Source organism: Lactuca virosa, chromosome 6 (genome assembly GCF_052849685.1).
Source record: "Lactuca virosa cultivar CGN04683 chromosome 6, Lactuca_virosa_CGN04683_v6, whole genome shotgun sequence".
Classification (NCBI taxonomy): Eukaryota; Viridiplantae; Streptophyta; class Magnoliopsida; order Asterales; family Asteraceae; genus Lactuca; species Lactuca virosa.
The window spans coordinates 121,527,191-121,547,333 of NC_136431.1; positions in this window are offsets into that span (position 1 = coordinate 121,527,191).

The window sequence follows — 20,143 nt, forward strand, 5'->3', positions numbered from 1 at the left end:
AAATATCTTTGATCGATATATGTTCTGATTTGCGATTCATATTTCATATATAATCTATTTGTTGAGTCAATTCATGCAGCTGTATTTAAGATTCCTGCTACAAAGACGCTATAAAGAGTAATATAATCCCACTAGTATAATTTTAATTCGTTGGCCTATATATATATTACCCTCGTCATCATCTATTCGTCATCAAATGTTATAATCTCTTGGGCATTAAATAATGACAAGCAGACATTGGCTGTTTGCCTGTTATAATTAGCTTAGATTCTTATTAATTAGAAGATATTGACTACCTACGGTTCTTTAACATAAAGTCTGAAAGGTTGTTATAACATATTGCAATCCTTAAAATTAGAAAGCGATAGTCTCTTGTTTAAGAATTTAAAATTTTAGATGATAATAAGAATAAGGTTTGTAAGATAACAAATTTAAAATATGACTTGTTTTCTTGAGCAAAAGGAGAAAATGATATATGTGCTAAGTTTTCTTTTGTGGTTGAATTTGGTCACTTGCATTATTCAACGAGCTTGATGTCACAAATATTTCAAAATATGTTGGTGTTCATGAACTTTTTAAAGTATTCATGCATACGATATTTTCGATTTTAGTTATTTATTAATTTATTTTTATTTTTAAGGAATAGAAACAGAAAACCTATGATAATAATTGGGTTGTTTGGCTTCAAAAGGCATGTCTAACTTGTATTTATTTTATTTTTTATTTTATTTATTTATTTATTTTTTTGTAATCATTTGTTCTATTTCCACAATAGTTCTTACTATATTTTCATCGTTCCAAAAGAAACATGATCAAACAATACACAAATGTTAAACTATTGAACTTCATGTCACCACATTCATATATCCGGCCAAACTTGAAACTGACGAAGTATAATGAATTGTTAAATCACATTTGAACTTGATCAACTTGATCGAGTATACTAGAAGTTTATATAGAGATTACAAATATAAGGATAACTATGACAAGGAAAAAGCTAAAAAACTCGTAATTATAAACATTTTATGACATTTTTTTTCATTCGAAGCATGACGAAATTTGCATGATTAATGATAAGTTCTAATGACGTTTAATTGTGGAGACTATAAATCATGAAAACATATTGCTATAGATAAAAAAACCGTCACTATATGATAGAGAGTTTATGGAGTTGTATAAATCTTATTTTGATATATTTCACCAAGAATATAGTCACTTTTTATTTATTTTATTATGTACTTTTTGTCACAGTTAGAATTAAAGCATCACCATAAATTAGTTTTAATGACAAGAGTATTCTTATAGAATGATTGTTGTGTATAATTAGTCACAAATAATTAGAAGAATATCATAAAATAATTATAGTCAAGTATTATTTCTTTTATTATGACTATTAATAACTTCTATTGACATGTTTAATAATATATAGTGATATTATTACGTTTAGAAATAAATCACAAATTTAACGTCACCATAATATATCTATAGTGACGGTTTTCCCTATATAAGTGACAAATGTTTACATTTAGTTACCACAAGAACTTCGAAAATGACCATTAAATACGTATAATGATTGTATTTATTTGTTATTATGACTATTTTTTTTACATTATTTATACAAAAAAGAAATTAAATTGTCATCATAATATACTTATAGTCAACCTTATCGACACAGATTATAAATTAAATTGACATCATAACATACTTATAGTCACCGATTATATAATGTATGGTGACCAATATTTATTTTTGCAAACGCAAGTAAAATTAATTTGTGAGCATAAATTAGCTTTAATCACCTGTTTAATGGTGTATCATTACTAATGTTTACATATAATGACACATAATAATTTCAATCACAACAATATATTGACAATGTTTATTCGCAAATAAAAATTTAAACGGTGAACATAAAATAACTATAATCATGGTCTTTATTAGTTATCATGACTATTGTTTACTCTATCGAGACAAATAAAAAATTTAATCGTCATCATAAAATACTTATAGTCGTCATTTATAAATATTATTGCGATTGTATACTTTTAGAGGAAATTTCCATAAAAGTCCCAATATTTTGGTAAAATTTTTAATAAAGTCCTAAATTTTATTTTTTTAAACAGAAAAATCCAGAGTTTTTAACTTTTTATGTATCATCTGAAACCCTAAGGTACTAAAATTCATTCATTTATTTTGCATTATGAGGGTTCTTACGACGTGATATCTTGGGGATCACGTCGTGAGTGATCATTGACTTGTTGACCCACATTTTGGAGACTCACGACGTGAGGCATAATGACTCCAAACCCTAATTTTCGGGTATTTAAGAGAATGAGAGGCTAGGGTTATCCATCCTCAGCCTCTCTCACCCTCTAAGCCTCTGGAAAACCCTTATCTCGACCCTCTTGAAGTCCTTAGGCATTTTTGAGATCTTTGAAGCATTCTTTGGTGGTTTTTGGCTCCTTGTAGTGGAAGAAGACCTTGGTTGAGCAACCTCTTGGCGTCTTGGCTCCTACCTTGCAATCTCTTAGAGCTTTTGGACCATTGTAAGTCTTAAAGCTTGGACCTTTCTACCTTTTTCATTCTAGATCTAAGTTATAAGCTCCTTTTTGCATGATTGGGTGGGATTGCTTGCATGGGATCCATAAAGTTGGCTACTTTATGGATCATTGAGTCACTCTATATAATATAGTCTTTGGATCTGAGTTTTGGTGTAGTTTGAGACTCCAAGTTTGAGTCTAGATCTCATTTTCCCCACTTTTGACCTAGTAAGAGTTTGAGTCATGCAATGGACATGCATGACTGAAAAGCTATGATTTTTATCATCCCTTTGGGTAAAGGAAGACCCTCTGGAAAGTCCCAAGTTATGGTTGTAAGGAATAAGAGCTTAATGCTCAAAGCTGGTCAGTGCAGATCTCACGACGTGAGGATTAAGATCATCACGTTGTGAGAATACTAGCCACCCCGGCTATTTTGTCCGGATTAGGTCACGACGTGACCCAGGGTGAGGTCGCGACGTGACAAGGACTGGAATCGTCTTGATGGGCTGAGTGGACCCTCTGATTCGGGACTGGGTCGAGTTGGTGCTCACGACATGACCATGAGTTCGTCATGACGTAAGGACCAACTGTTGGAGTTTGGACAATTGACTTAGGGCTTTTTTTCTAGCATATTGCTCTTCCTTGGATTTAGGCCCATGTTTGGGCCCAATTCGAAAGATTGGGCCATGATTGGGCTGTAGGCTGCCATTTAGGATTTGGGCCTTTTGAGTAGTTGAGTTGGGCCTTGGCTTTGGGCCAAGTTAGATAAAGGGTAAAATGGTCTTTTACCCTGGTTATGGGGCAAGTAGCTTAGAATCGTGGTTATGGGTCAGAATCCAATTAATAATTGAATGTTACTTTGATGATGATAGCGCGTGGATTTCCGGACCAACAGTCAGAGATTTAGTTGGGTGATTCAGCAGCATGGGATGAGTTTCCTCATTGTGTTTTAACGGGTCGAAGGCACTAATGCCGACCCATGGTTTATTATGTTAGGATGCTAGATGTCTGCATGACTCTTGCATGTGTTATGTGTTTGTATGCTTACCGGGTAAGGCTCAATGCCGGACGTGGCTCGATGACCATTCTGTATGCTATTTATCTTCGTGATTATTGCATGTGTTATGTGTTTATCTATTTATATGTTTATATGTATACCGGGCAGGCCCGATGACTAATAGATCTGTATACCGAACGAGGCTCGATGCCGGGCGGGGCCCATTATGTGATTATTATGTATGGTGTATGGTAGTTTGGGGAACTCGCTAAGCTTTGTGCTTACATTTTCTATTTATGTTTTCAGGTACTTCTGGTTCGAAGGGGAAGAGCCCGGGATGATTGCAGTGCACACACCACCTCGTTCTGCATTATATGATTACTTTGACGTTTTCTGATGTATTTGATACACTTTGTTTTACCCTGGTGTGATGATGATGTTTTGGATAATAGTTTTTTTAAATTAAAAACAAAATTTTTAGTCTTAATTTTTGGGACGTTTCATTTTAAATAGAAAAGACCAAGAAACCGACTAATTTATTCACTGCAACCCTTTTGACTTGTTAGCAGGTCATGTGACCAAATTGTTAATTTTTCCAAATTAATGAGAATTTTCTGCATATTTCGTCAAAACTTGTATATAATGTAAAAACATATTTTTTTTTATGTATTTACATCTATTTGAACGTATTTATGTATTTTTTTTAATGTTTTTATATGTATATGTTTGCATATTTTTATGTATTTTAAATGTATAAACATGTTTTTTTACATATTTATATCTATTTTTAAGTAATTTACGTATATTTTTTAATGTATTTTTATGTGTTATTTATTTATGTATTACGTATTTATATCTATTTACATATTTTTTATTTATTTGTATATGTTATTTTTTTTATGTATTACATATTTATGTACTTTTAAGCTTTTTTATATAAATGTTTATGTATTTTGAATATACAAATGTATTTTTTACGTATTTATATGTATTTTTAAGTATTTTACATATTTTTATGTATTTCTATCTGTTTTAATTTATTACGTATTTATGTATTTTTCTAAAAGTTTTTATATAGATGTTTATATATTTTACATGTATAACTGTATTTTGTCTACGTACGTATGTATTTTTTTTACTTTAAGTTGTCTTCACCATTTCATCCAATTCGTACAGATTCTTCGAGTATGTTTAGATCGTTTTCCTACATACCTACATATTTTAAGCTTTTCCCATTCACTTATCTTGAAATTAAACATTGAATGAGAAAAACTTAAAATATGTGGGTATGTTGTAAAACCATCTAGACACACTCGAAGAAGCTGTGCGAATTAAATGAAATGGTGAAGACGACTTGAAGTAAAAAAAATACATAAATACATAAAAATAATACGGTTATACATTTAAAATACATAAAAATAAAAAAAAACATCTACATAAAAAACAAACAAAAATACATAAATACGTAAAAATACATATAAATATGTAATACATAAAAAACATATAAAAATACATAAAACATATGTAAAGTACTTTAAAATACATACAAATACGTAAAAATATACGTTTATACATTTAAAATACATAAAAATATATAAACATCTATATAGAAAACTTAAAAAAAAATACATAAATACGCAAAAATACATATAAATACATAATACATAAAAAACACATAAAAATACATAAAAAATTTGTAAAATACTTAAAAATACATAAACGTCTATACAAAAAACTTCAAAATACATAAATACGTAAAAATACATATAAATATGTAATACATAAAAAAAAATACATAAACAATATGTAATACAGTTAAAAATACTTATAAATATGTAAAAATAATACGTTTATACATTTAAAATACATAAAAATAAGTAAACATATACATATAAAAACTTATATCATTATATATATATATATATATATATATATATATATATATATATATATATATACACGTAAAAAATATGTTTATACATTATATACAAATTTTGACGAAATCTGCAGAAAAGTCTCATTATTTTGGAAAAATTAACAATTTGGTCCCATGAACTGTTGAACAGGTCAAAAAGAGCTAGCCTAGCCTATCTACCACACGGATTCAGTCCGTTGATTACAGAGTCTCCCTAATCTAATTGTGACCTAGTACTTAACTAAGCATGTTATTACCAGTCTCACTCGTAGGAGTCGCACACTGACTGTCCTATGCATATCCCCGAATGCCTGAACGATTTGCTTGTCCACGTTAACCCACTCGATCAGGTCTTTCCCTTGAGCTTCCCCTTATTATCATAACTAATCTGGCCTTGCCCATACATCTCACTCATTATATCGCAACTAAACTGGCCTATCCCACGGGTCTCACCCAATCTACAGAATCGAACGAGCCTCATCCATGAGTCTTAACCATCCTAACATAACCAAATGGGCCTCACCCACGGGTCTCACCCATCCGAGGGCCATACATGCCCACGACACCGTCACAACTGCGACAATCCTCAGTCCCATCAAGTAGTGGTCAACCAACAATAACGGTTCGACTCGACCCGTGTGTGCGATGCGATCCTTCTACAACCAATAATCACTCTGCAATGCTACAACCCATCCCAGTGAATTCTACGACCACCCATAGTCTTAACACATCCATAACAACCTATCAAACTGGTGAATGCTACAGATGCTCGTAGTCTTACAACACTTCCATAACAGACATCTATCTCCCATACTAAACCATGATCAATCATGAGTCGGAACCTCGCCCGACTACCCCCAAATCAGGTGTGATGTCATGATTGAACCCCGAAACCTTTATCTAACAAGATTATGCATAAAGGTTCTAACACAACCCCTCAACCTGAGGCCGATCACAATAATATGCGCTACTACCGATGCTTTCCATATTCGACATGATAACTAGAATTTTCATTACTTGTGCAACCTTAGTCCATACCGCGAATATAAATAGCTCTCTACTTGCCTGAGGTATGAACTCCTCCTTGTTTCATGTCCGAAATCATTTCCATTAAAATTGGATTCAGCTATTCTCTGCCAAACTTGCTAATTCCAATTGAATGTTAAACCCTTCATCGAAACGGACGAATCACAAATCCGATAGCCCACTTACCTAAAGATCGATGCACTCCAACATCTCCCACATATAGAAGTTAATTTCCTTTGACAATCCCAATACATGAACATGCCCATCTGACCAATTCTTCACCCACACTCTAGAGTGATAGGTCACTACCGCTCTTACCCTACTAGCGGTAGCGATTTGGTCAAAAGGCTATCAACAATTAGTTGACATCTAGCCTAAGAGACACAAGTGTTGGATTAGGTGTCTAAGCCTATAACTATAATTGGTATGTACTTGACCCGAGTGTAGCATGGTCCATTTCGGGTTGCATTCACCAGGGTAATTTGATAGGATGGATATTTGAGAAAGAGGTTATTTGTGATTTATTAATGTACAATAAGTATAATATATTAAATTGTGAAATCATATTATTTAATTAGTATTGATCAAGAATTAATTTGGAATTAAATTAGTGATCAAAAGAGACTAATTAAATTAACGGGTACTGATTATGTAAATCAATGATACATATGTTTTGGGCTATTGATCCATGATGGACTAAGTTTATGTAAATTTCCATGAAGAGTTAGTTCATATAAGTTATTGGATCATAAGCCTATGTGTAAGAATTAGAGTTTTCATATGACTCTTGGAATTCTACACTATATATGTATTTCCCTAAGCCTAAAATCGGATCAATGAGTTCAAAGGATGACCTAGCCGATTTTGTGTCTCAAAACCTCTCTCTCATATTCATCTTCCACTTGTTCATGGTGTTTGTGACTTGTTTGAGGCATCACACTTAAGGTGCTAAGCTCTTAAAGGCCAAGTTCTACAAGCTACAACAAAGAGGTAATCTTCCAACTAGCTTTTATGTTGTATATCTTCATTTGTATGCTAGTTATAGGTTTCATGCTTTGGATGATATTGTTGCATGTATAATTAGAGAAAACTTAGATCCAAAGCATTAGGGTTGTATGTGCACCATAGGGATGTTAGAGTACATAAAACCCAACAGTGGTATTAGAGCCATGGGTGTTTTCTATTATATTAATAGCAATATTGAAACAAATTAACTCCTTAAGTTATGGAATTCAAGAGTCTTGAAAGGTAACAAAACATGCCATCAAGTTTAGGAATCTAAAAGGTTTTGAAGAGTTTCAAAACTTTCCCTCAAGTTTTGGAATTTAAAATTTGATTAAAAGTTTTAATTGTGAAATATTAAATTCTAAACCTTTTGGCTTCATAACTTAAATTTAGACTTAAAAGTTTAATTATGGCTTTGTTGATAATTAATTAAAAGCTTAATTAAAAGAGTATTAATAAATCCATAATTATATGGTTTGAGTTTAATTAAATTAAATGTCTAGTTTAATTAATAGATTAAACCACCTAGTTTTTTAAATGTATAAAATACACCCTTATACTATATAACGTTAAAAGTCTAATATATTATATATGTATAAGTTAAAAAAAAGTCAATCTTACCATTAGTAGGGCTCATTCACGAAGCTGGTCTATAAGGGGTGTTTAAGGAAGCGGCATGTAAAATGACCGCCATTGGGTATCCATTCTTACCCACTGCACCCTTGACCAATAGAGGGTCGTTAGCCGAACGGGTTTGACAGGACATTTAAATTTTCATTAAAAGTATAATTAAATATAAAGTAACTAAACCTTTTATAAATTCCCAATCTTAGTTACTTTAGGAAAAATGTGAATTTGATGTTAATCCATGAAATTGCACATTGCACCTTATTGGTCAGTTAGTGGAGCGTGTGTGGTTAACTGGCATACTAATTGTTGGATTAATGTCTAAGCCCGTAACTATATTTGGTAAGTATTTGACCCGGTTGTGCATGGTCCTTTTAGGTTGCCTTCAGCAAAGCAACTTGATAGGATGATTTATTAGGAGAGAGGATTAATTATGATTTAATAATATATTATGAGAATAATATATTAAAGGAGAAATCATATTCTTTAATTAATATTAGTCAAGAATTAATAAAGAATTGATTTTGTGACTAAAAGAAATTAATTAAATAAAGGGGACTAAAACTGTCAAATGTATGATAGTTGAATTTGGGCTGGGAAACCCTAAGGAATAAGGGTGGACAAAATCTTGGAGGCTTGGGTATCCAATTTCGTCCAAAGGGGCCTTATTCCAGAAGGTTCCTTGGACTGCTTAAGGCCTAAGCTATCCATTAGGGTTTTGGACTGAAACCCTAGCAGCACAAGTATATAAGGACCCCTAGGGCAAGGGAAATCGGCTAGACTTGATTCTAAGGAACCCTAGAGCCGATTTTTCCTCTCTTCCCTCTCTCTCATACTTCATTCTCTTGCTTGTGGTGTTTGTAAGCCATTAGAGGAGTGACACTTGTGACTCTAAGCTCCAAGACAAGAGGATTCAAGCTATTCAAGAAGAGGTAATCATCTAGATCTATTCTTATTTAATAATTTCGAATTACATATGATAGATTAGGGTTCTTAAGTCTTGGATGAATTGCATGTACAATTAGAGAAACCTAGATCCAAGCATTAGGGTTTGCATGAGCACATAGGATGTTCTTTTGGCTAAAACTCATCAGTGGTATCAGAGCATTTGATTGGTTTCTATTGTATTGATGCTTAGTGTTTCATTCTTGATTGTAAAGTCGAGTTTTTGGCCATCTTCCTGACAAACTCGTCGAGTCCCAATGTGGACTCGTCGAGTAGGATGAACTCGGCGAGTCCATATGGTGACTCGGTGAGTCTGGCTGTCAGACATACAGATTTTCGGGATCTTTGCCTATTTTGACTTAGGATAATTGCCATAACTGTTTCAAATTAATAAAATATGAATTTTATTGATTCCTTATGATTATCTTTGTCAAAATAAAAGATTTTTTGTCATCTAATTAGATAATTGTTACCTTATTTGATACATGTTAAATTATTTGAATTATTTGGTCAATTATCTTGCATGAAATTGGATTAGGTCAAAAACTAGATAATCACCAATTAATTGTTTAATTGCCTTATTTGTATTTTGATCTAGATAGTTTTGAAAGGTTTCAAAACTTGCCTTGAAGTTTTGGAATTTAATTTTTGATTAAAGGTTTAATTTTGAAATTTTAAATTCTAAAACCCTAAGTTTTGAAAAGTTCAAATTACACCCTTATGATTTTATTAAATTAATTAAGTGTATAATTAAAAGAAAGTTAATAAATCCATAGTGACATGATTTATATTTAATTAAATTAAAAATGTAATTTATTAAAGTAGACCACATAGTATTTTAAAAGTGTAAAATGCACCCTTATACTATATATAACATTAAAAGTATAATATTATATATGTGTAACTTAGATGCTAGTCTTACCGTTAGTAGACCTCATTCACGAAGCCGATCTATAGGGGGGGGGGTATAAGGTTATGGCCTATAAAATGGCCGTTTAATGGGTGTTCACTCTCACCCACCGCTTCCTTGATTGGTGGAGGGTCGTTAGCCGAACGGGTAGGATAGGGAAAACCCTTTCCATTAAAAGTATAATGAATTATAAAGTAACTAAATGTTTTTACAAAATTCCCAATCTTAGTTACTTTAGGCAAAAGTGAATTTGATGCAATTCCATGAAATTACACTTTGTACCCTTGCTAAGACGTTAGTGGAGTGTGTGTGGTTAACCGGCACACATAATGGGCTCTAAGCAAAGGTGGAAAAGGGCGACTCGATGTTTGTCATATATCGATGGAGCGTGTGTGGTTAACCGGCACATCGATTAGGTGACTGTAACATTGGGGGCACCATGTATATTTGCATGGTTATTCACACCCTGTTTTGTGATCCTCGGCATCCCAGTCACAAAACGAGGGGCATATCGAGATTTAAACATGCCATTGAAAAGTTCAATGAATCTCAAAGGATCTAGGAGTTTTCAATACATTTAAAACTTAATCTCTTTTTCTTTTTTCATGGTGGAAAATTAGTGAATCGTCATTCACTTACCTTCAAATGTTCTGCAATTAGGATTACGGCATCCCTCTTCCAAGTTGTAGAATATTGTGTTGGGTCCTAGCCTTGATATCTCATTTGGGTGTTTTATTAAGGACTCAATCAATCAACTAACTTGAATTTTCTCCCGTTTTGTAGATGTCAAAGTATGAAAACTATGGTCTTCCCAAATCCCTTGGAACAAGCTTTCCACATGAAGATGATATTCCACGATTCGATCGAGGAACAAGAGATCATGCTTCACTTCGTCCACCTCCTCCTATTGTTCTCCCTAACCCACAAGTTCAAAGGCTTGAAAAGTTCAAGCTCACTCAAGCCCTTTTGGCAAGTAAACATGAAGAAGGAAAGTCAGTGTGTGCACACGTCTTAGAGATGAAGTCGCACATTGATAGGTTAGGAATGTTTGGAGTCATTGTCTGTGAGAAGCTAGCTGTTGACTGGGTTCTTCAATAGCTTCCTGACTCATATAGTGAGTTCGTAAGAGAGTACTATATGATAGACCACGACGTGACCCTCATCGATCTCACCTATTTGCTTGTTGCTGCTGAGTCAGAAATGATTTGGCGCACTGGAGAAGCAAAGTTGATTGGTGGGTCTGCCTTCCAAACCTCTATGGACATAGGCAATGGCAATGAAAGGCATGCCATGGTCGAAAAGTTTGATCATAAGAGAAAGGCAAAGTCTGAAGTAGTTTCGTGTGCTGTTCCAAAATAGTCAATTTGCTTTTATTGCCAAGAGAATGGGCATTGGAGACGAAGCTGCCCTGTTTACCTGAGAGATCTAAGAGATGGGAGAGTCAAGACGTTTGGCTCTGCTTCAGGTAAAATCCATTAACTAACTCTATAAGTTCCTATTTTTTATTCTTGATACATTATGTGATAAGATTACATTTTTGATGTTTTGTAGAATCGAAGAAAAGAAAGGAAGCTTAAAGGAAGAAGTGAGCTGAGTCTGATCGCGAAGAAATGGATTTTAATCGCATGGGTTCAAAGATCGGATTTTAAGCCTTTAGAGTTAGGATAGATTGCTAAGAAATGTAATAGCATAGTCTTTAAATTAAGTTGCGTTGTAAGGACAAATTTTTCCGCAATAAAATAAATTTTGATTTTGTCTTATTTATTTATCCTTGCAATGACATGTATGAAAAATTGATGTTTGTGTATTTCTATTATTAGCAATGTTGAAATGGATGTGATTCTTAGTTATGTCATTTATGGTAGTCTCATAAATTTCTAAGTAAGGAAAGATTCCCATCGCCTAAGTTTCAATTGGACAGAAACTTGGAATCTTACAACTTGTATTGTGTGATGTATGGAAATCTTGGTACTTAAGTAATTAAGACTAATTCCTTGTTCACATAAGTATGTGAGTCACGTGAAGGACTAAAGGAACTAGTACACAATGTTGTGCACTAGTCAAGTCCACCATAAATAATAATAACATTATTCGTCATGATTTACTAAAGGTCTAGTAAATGTGGTTATACTTACAAGATTAAGTGTAATTCTGAATCATTGAAAAGTTTCAATGAATGGCAGAGCGAATAAGTAGAATCAATGAAGGCAGAAAGATAAAAAGTTTCTCCAATCTAAGAAGAAGGGAGAGTACTTTTGTATCGTGTTTTATGATCGTCTTGGTAAGCGTAAGAACCATATTAGAATTCATCCTCTAAGGATACCTTAGTGCACTGGTTTGGCTAAGAAGAGGAGTGGAGAATTGTTGAAATGGTTAAGTCAATAAGATGTATCGTACTTCGTTCCAAAATCAAGTCTTAGAGTCATACTCCAAGATTGTGACTTGAGTGACATAATCTTAAGTAGGAATGTTCTTACAATTGCACATTTTGGTAAGTTATGATGTCTTGAATAAGACAAAGACCAACTAGTACCGAATTGCGTGTAGGTTTTGTCTTGATATAGACACACACTAACTCTTGGATATTTGCTTTTTGTCAAGAAATGTTTCTTGATAAGAGAATCTAATATGTCAAGAGGCCAGTGGGAGTCTAAAGATCTTGAAAAGTTTCAAGAACAAATCAAGAAGTAAACCTATTAAACACTAGCACACGACTTGAGGATTGTAACCTATCGTGTTGACGTATTCTTGTTTCTGTGCCAATCCAGTTGAGTTGATTATGCATATGAGTTCTACGAGTTCTCAATTGACTGCATAAGGGCAAACACCTTGTTCAATGAAAGTACATTGACTGGCATAGGTGAGCTTCTAAATAACTTGGAAGCAATGGTGGGACCCTTGATGGCAAGAAATTAAGAATGAACAAGTTCTGTCCATAAGAGTTTGAATTCGTCACAAACATTATCTTATGATTATGCTTATGATAAATTCACATGGATAGGAACACATGCACCATAAAATCTAAGTGTCATAAGGTTTTTCTCCTTCATGAAAATGATTGTGAGGAAACGCTTTCACTAAGAGAGATTTTAAAGAGATAGCAATTATGTAAATTGCATTCTCAAATTCGATTATGATTACGTCATCCCTCTTCATATTTCGAATATTGAGATTTGGCAATTAGTTTGAACATTTGGGACTTAGTAATATAAGTTCTGAATTAGTTTAGACACACTTGTGAGCTGTCTAAGGAAAGGTGTGTGAGTTTCAGAAGCTTAGATAAAAGGCTTATCGAAGCACATCGTATTGGAAATATGAACCTTGGAAGTCAATAAGTATTGTCTTCTAGAAGTCCAACTGTTTTCTGAATACGTGTCAAAGCTAGTGGGAGTATAAATGTTATGTTGGAATGGATATAATCATCATGTTAGTGGGAGCATGATTATTATTTAAGTATTGCAAGTTAGCAATATTAATTATAGAAAAACAAAAGTTTTACTTTGCAAAGTTGCAGGGGTTGAAAAGTTGTTTTTGCTATAATTAAGGGAGAGAATGTTATACTTCGTTTCCAATCTAAAAGCTTAGATCGAGAAATTTTAATTGAATTTAGTCAAGGATATATTTATTAATTGCATTCTCAAAGTTCGATTATGATTATGGCATCCCTCTTCATAGTTCGAATTTTGAGAACACGGCAAATAGAAATATTATAGCAATATTATAGAAAGAAACTAGTAAAGTATCACGTTTTTCATTATGAATCGTATCCCACACGCTTCGGGTATAGGATCGATTGCATATGCTGTAATATTTGACCGTTCTAAAATTTTCCAAATGCCCAGGGCATTTATGGGAAAAAGGGAATAGAACCGGATTTGACTAAAATAATTAAACAACTGTCAAGTACAATCTAAGGTTCGCCAAGGATTGGTCGCTTGTGGATAGTTGGAAGTATAGTCATGGATGGACCATATTGACATTATTATGAATAGATAAGACTCTATTTAAAATGAGTTGTCATATGGCAAATATGGAAATGTTTCCTTATTGGGAGTTGGACGTTAAGAATCTATGTCTAGATTAGAAACTTCTATGCAAGAAGGATGTTTAAAGGAATGTACTTTGAATGTGAGACTTCATGACTATGGAATTTTCTTGTAACAATCTCCAATAGTGCACTTTGTAATTTCATTGGCAAAGTCTTGGTGACTTTGGCGCTATGATATTACGAAAGGACCGTTGCATAAAATGTTAGAATCTAACATATTCTATAAGTGGCAAGAATTTGGTATTCTCACACTTGTGGTAAGGATTGGGAATTATGAAATGAGTGTGATTGAAAATGTTATTCAATTATACTATTTCACAAAGTAAGGACCATAGGTAAACATAGTGTGCATGTTAAGAGGATGGGACAATTGTCGTTATAATTCAAGTAAGAAGTTGATTACTTGAAACAACAAATAATGAGTAATCAATATGGTGATTAAATAAAAGGTGTTTTATTTATACTCAAAGGTTTGGGGCCATATAGGATTAGTATTATTCTTGTGCTTCACTTTGCATGTTTTGACTTCCTGAATAATAAGATTATTCAAACCCTCCACAGTCGCTCATTCTTTTAAAGTAGGAATGAATGAAGACTGTCATGAATCCGTCTGTAGATTGACTAAAGCGTTTAGTCATAGCACAAGTTTGCTACAGAGTTCATGAGTGCTGCTATAAGATTAGAGTATCGGATTAAACCCACGCTTACTTGGATCGCTTCATGGATTTTATCACGAGTGATTGGTGAGACGATAATATCTTATATTCTTGAAACCGAGATGTGTGAGTTGTATCTTGCGACTCGGTTACACATTGATAATATGTAAACACACCAGTAACTTGGTGTTATAAAACGTATTGTTGTGTGTGATTCGGTGAGTGAGTACAAGCGAACATTGAGTCGAAGTTTATCCGTTCCTTTTACCCAAAGTGGGATAAAAGCGATATCTATGGGCCCCTCGATGATTTAGTGATGACACCCTAAGCGCTTGGCCAAGCCGGGACTAAGTTGATGTGTTCAATTATAGTCTGTTGTCAGTCTTCATAAATCGGAAATCGGGAAACAACACATGAATAGAGAGTATGATTAAAATCCATGTCTCAGTTCATACGATATATAGAATGGAGGAATGTATGATCCCTTATCTAAAGGACAGGTTGCTGATAAGATCAGAGTTCGACAACGGATTTGAGAGCTACGATTGCTAATCAGATTGTACTTGCATTTATAGTTACTAGACTTATCCAAGTGGGAGACAGTTGGATTAGTGTCTAAGCCCGTAACTATATTTGGTAAGTATTTGACCCGGTTGCGCATGGTCCTTTTGGGTTGCCTTCACCAAAGCAACTTGATAGGATGATTTATGAGGAGAGAGGATTAATTATGATTTAATAATATATTATGAGAATAATATATTAAAGGAGAAATCATATTCTTTAATTAATATTAGTCAAGAATTAATAAAGAATTGATTTTGTGACTAAAAGAAATTAATTAAATAAAGGGGACTAAAACTGTCAAATGTATGATTGTTGAATTTGGGCTGGGAAACCCTAAGGAATAAGGGTGGACGAAATCTTGGAGGCTTGGGCATCCAATTTCGTCCAAAGGGGCCTTATTCCAGAAGGTTCCTTGGACTGCTTAAGGCCTAAGCTATCCTTTAGGGTTTTGGACTGAAACCCTAGCAGCACAAGTATATAAGGACCCCTAGGGCAAGGGAAACCGGCTAGACTTGATTCTAAGGAACCCTAGAGCTGATTTTGCCTCTCTTCCCTCTCTCTCATACTTCATTCTCTTGTTGTGGTGTTTGTAAGCCATTAGAGGAGTGACACTTGTGACTCTAAGCTCCAAGACAAGAAGATTCAAGCTATTCAAGAAGAGGTAATCATCTAGATCTATTCTTATTTAATAATTTCGAATTACATATGATAGATTAGGGTTCTTAAGTCTTGGATGAATTGCGTGTACAATTAGAGAAACCTAGATCCAAGCATTAGGGTTTGCATGAGCACATAGGATGTTCTTTTGGCTAAAAATCATCACTAATGTGGACTAATGAAGGATATCAATGGGTTTCTCGTAAATTATCATTGATTAATGGAGCGTGTATGGTTAATCGCCACATTGATTAGGTGGTTAATGACATCGAGAGTACCAAGCTAATTTTCATGGTTATTCACACCTTGTTTGTGATCCTCGGTATCCCAGTCACAAACTTGAAGGGCATAATCGAGATTAAACGTGCCATTGAAAAGTTCAATGAATCTCAAAAGAATCTAGGAATTTCAATTCATTTAAAACCGAATGTTCATTTTCGTTTTTCCTGGTGGAAATTGGTAAATCGTCATTTACCTACCTTCAAATATTTTACAATTGGATTACGGCATCCCTCTTCCGAATTGTAGAATATTGTGTTGGGTCCTAGCCTTAATATTTCATTTGGGTGTTATATTAAGGACTTAAATCAACTAACTTGAATTTCTCCCTTTGTAGATGTCTAGTTCTGACAACTATGGTCTACTTATACTTTTGGAAAAAAACTTTCCTTATAAAGATGATTTTCCACAAGACGATCGAGGTGAAAGATTAATCCCTTCTTCGTGCTGTAGTGAAATTTCTCTTCCTCCACCTCCTCCCATTATTCTCCCTGACCCACATGTTCGTCGACTTGAAAAGTTCAAGGTCACTCAAACCCTATTGGCAAGCAAACACCAAGATGGAAGGTCTGTGTGTGCACATGTCTTAGAGATGAAGTCACACATTGACAAGCTGGGAATGTTAGGTGTCGTTGTCTCGAGGAAGTTGGCTGTTGACTTGGTTCTTCAATCACTTCCTAATTCATATAGTGAGTTCGTTAAAGATTACTATATGACAGACCACGACGTGACCTTTATCGATCTTACCTATTTGCTAATTGCTACTAAATCAGAAATGATTTGGCGCACTGGTAATGCAAATTTGATTGGAAGATCTACTTCCCAAACTTACATGGACATTGACAATGGAAACATTGGAAGTCCAGAAAAGATTTCTCTTCCCAAGGGAAAGGGAAAGGCTAATTCTGAGATTGTCCGGTGTGCCATTCCAAAAAGATCTGTTTGCTTCTATTGCCAAGAAAAGGGACATTGGTTGCGAAGCTACCTTATCTACCTGAAGGATCACGAGGATGGTAAAGTCAAAGTGTTTGAATCTGCTTCAGGTAAGTCCACTATCTAACTCTATTAAGTTCCTATTTAAAGATTCTTAATACACGATGTGATGAAATCACATTTTAATGTTTTGTAGGATCAAAGAAAACGAAAGGAAGCTTAAAGGAATAACATTCTGAGTCTGATCGCGAAAAGATGGATTTCAATAGCATGATTCGATGATCAAAATTGTGAGCTGCTACTTAGGAGTTATGATATATTGCTTAGAACTATGTAGTGACATAGTTTTCATTTGTAATTGCATTGTAAGGACAAGTTTTTCCGTAGTTTTATAAATAAAGAACATTTTGATTTTATCTTATTTTATATTTCCTTACAATGGCATTTGTGAAAATTGATGTTTGTATGTTTCTATTTTTAGCAATATGAATTTGTTTCTTTCGTTTGTGGTAGTGTCTAAATTTACCAAATAAGGAAAGATTCTCATCACCCAAGTTTCAATTGGATAGAAACTTGGAATCATTCAACTTGTATTGTATAATAAATGAGAACCTTCATCTTTGGGAAATTAAGACTAATTCCTTGTTCACATGTATATGTGAGTCAAGTGAAAGACTAGGGGATCGGGTACACTTGGTTGTGAACTGTTCAGGTCCACCACAAAGAACAATAAGACTATTCGTCATGATTTACTATAAGCTTAATAAATATGATTATGCTTACAAGTTTAATTGTAATTCTGAAACATTGGAAAAGTTTCAATGTGTGGCAGAACGAATAAGAAGAATCAAATTAGGCAGAAAGATAAGAGTTTCTCCAATATGAAAGGAAAGGAGAGTACTTGAGTATCGTGTTTTATGATCATCTTAATGATTATGGAACCATATCACAATTGATCCTTTAAGGACATCTTAGTTCATTTGTATGGATAAGAAGAGGAATCGTGAATTGTTGAAATGGTTAAACCAAGAAGATGAGTCATACTTCATTCCAAAATCAAGTCTTAGAGTTATACTCCAAGATTGTTCCTTGAGTGACATATCTTAAGTAGGTTTATAACACATTTAGAATTGGTAGTTGTGATGTATTTAAGACAAAGACCAACTAAGGCCGATTGTATGAAATGTTTTTCCTTGATATGAATCCGCACTAACTCTTGAATATTTCTTTGTCAAGGAGTGTTTCTTGACAAGAGAATCTTATATGTCAAGAAGTTAGTGGGAGTCTTAAAGCTCTTGAAAAGTTTCAAGAACTAATCAAGAATAAACCTATTGTTTATTATTAGCACACGACTTGATTTTCATAGCCTATCGTATTGACATATTCTAGTTTCTGTGCCCATTCCAGTTAAAGTTAACTATGCATATGAGTTCTATGAGTTCTCAGTTGTTTGCATAAGGCAATGCATCTTGATCAGTGAAAGTTCATTGATCAGTAAGGGTGAGCTGCTAAGCAACTTGGAAAACATGGTAGGCCCTTTGTGCTTCCAAGTGGCAAAAAATTAAAGATTGAACAAGTTCAGTCCATAAGAGTTTGAATTTGTCATAGACCTTGTCTTATGATAATGGTCGGAAATGACAGATTCACATGGATAGGAACACATACACCATTAAATCTAAGTGGTAAGGTTTCTCTCCAATTCATGAAAATGATTATGAGTAAACGCTTTCACTAAGTAGATTTCAAAGAGTTAGCAAATGTGATATTTGCATTCTCAAATTCGATTATGATTACGACATCCCTCTTCATAATTCGAATTGTGAGAAATGGCAAAAAGTTTGAACATTCGGGACTTACTGCTATAAGTTCTGAAATAGTTTAGACACACATATGTGCTTTCTTATAAAAGGTGTATGAGCTTAGATAAAGGATTATCGAAGCATCTCGTATCAGAAATCTGAACTATGGAAAGAAATTCAATAAATATTGATTTCTGGAAGTCCAGTTGATTTCTTGATACATGTCAAAGCTAGTGGGAGCATAAGTGTTATGCTAGTAAGATAATAATTATTATGATAGTGGGAGCATAACTATTATGGTAAGTGTTGCGAGTTAGCAATACAATTTATAAGAAACAAAGTTCTAATTTGCAAAGTTGCAAAGGTTGAAAAGTTGTTTCGCTATAGTAAGAGAGAGGATACTTATACTTTATTTCAAATCTAAAAGTTTAGATTGAAGTATTAATCAAACTTAGTCATGGATATATATGAATACCATGTTGAAATATTTCAACATTGGAAATTCTATATATGGAAATATTATAGCAAAAGACTGGTCAAGTATCATGTCTTTATGTAAGACATTATGAATCGTGTCCCATATGCTTCGGATATAGGATCGATTGCATATGCTATAATATTCACGTGTTCTAATTTTCCAAATGCCTAGGGAATTAAGAAGGAAAAAGAACTAGAACCAAATATGACTAAAGTGGTTAAACACCTGTCAAGGACAATCTAAGGTTCGCTAAGGATTGGTAGCTTAAGACAGTTGGAAGTATAGTAATGGATGGACCATATTGACATTATTATGAATAGATAGAATTCTATTAATAATGCATTGTCATATGGAAAATATGGAAATGTTTTCAAAATTTGTCACACCCCCGAACCAGACGGCGGAATCGTCCTGGGGATCGTGTGACTATCAATTGAATTATCATCACAATGAATATACATGAAACATAACACAATCATCACCAAACATTACATATTACAACTGGTGTTGTTCACATCAAGTACATTGTCTTAGATAACATGTTCCCAAAATACTAATTGTACGATGATTGACATTACACAAAATAAATCCACACACTTGAAGGTTCTTCTGCTTAACGGTTACCTGAGAATACAAGTTATTTTGAAAACGGTCAACATATATAATGTTGGTGAGTTCATAAGCATGTTTGAAATGAAAGATTTTGTATTGTTTGTAAAACCCAGAAAATCCGATATTTTCTGTAAAAACTCTGAAAAATGATG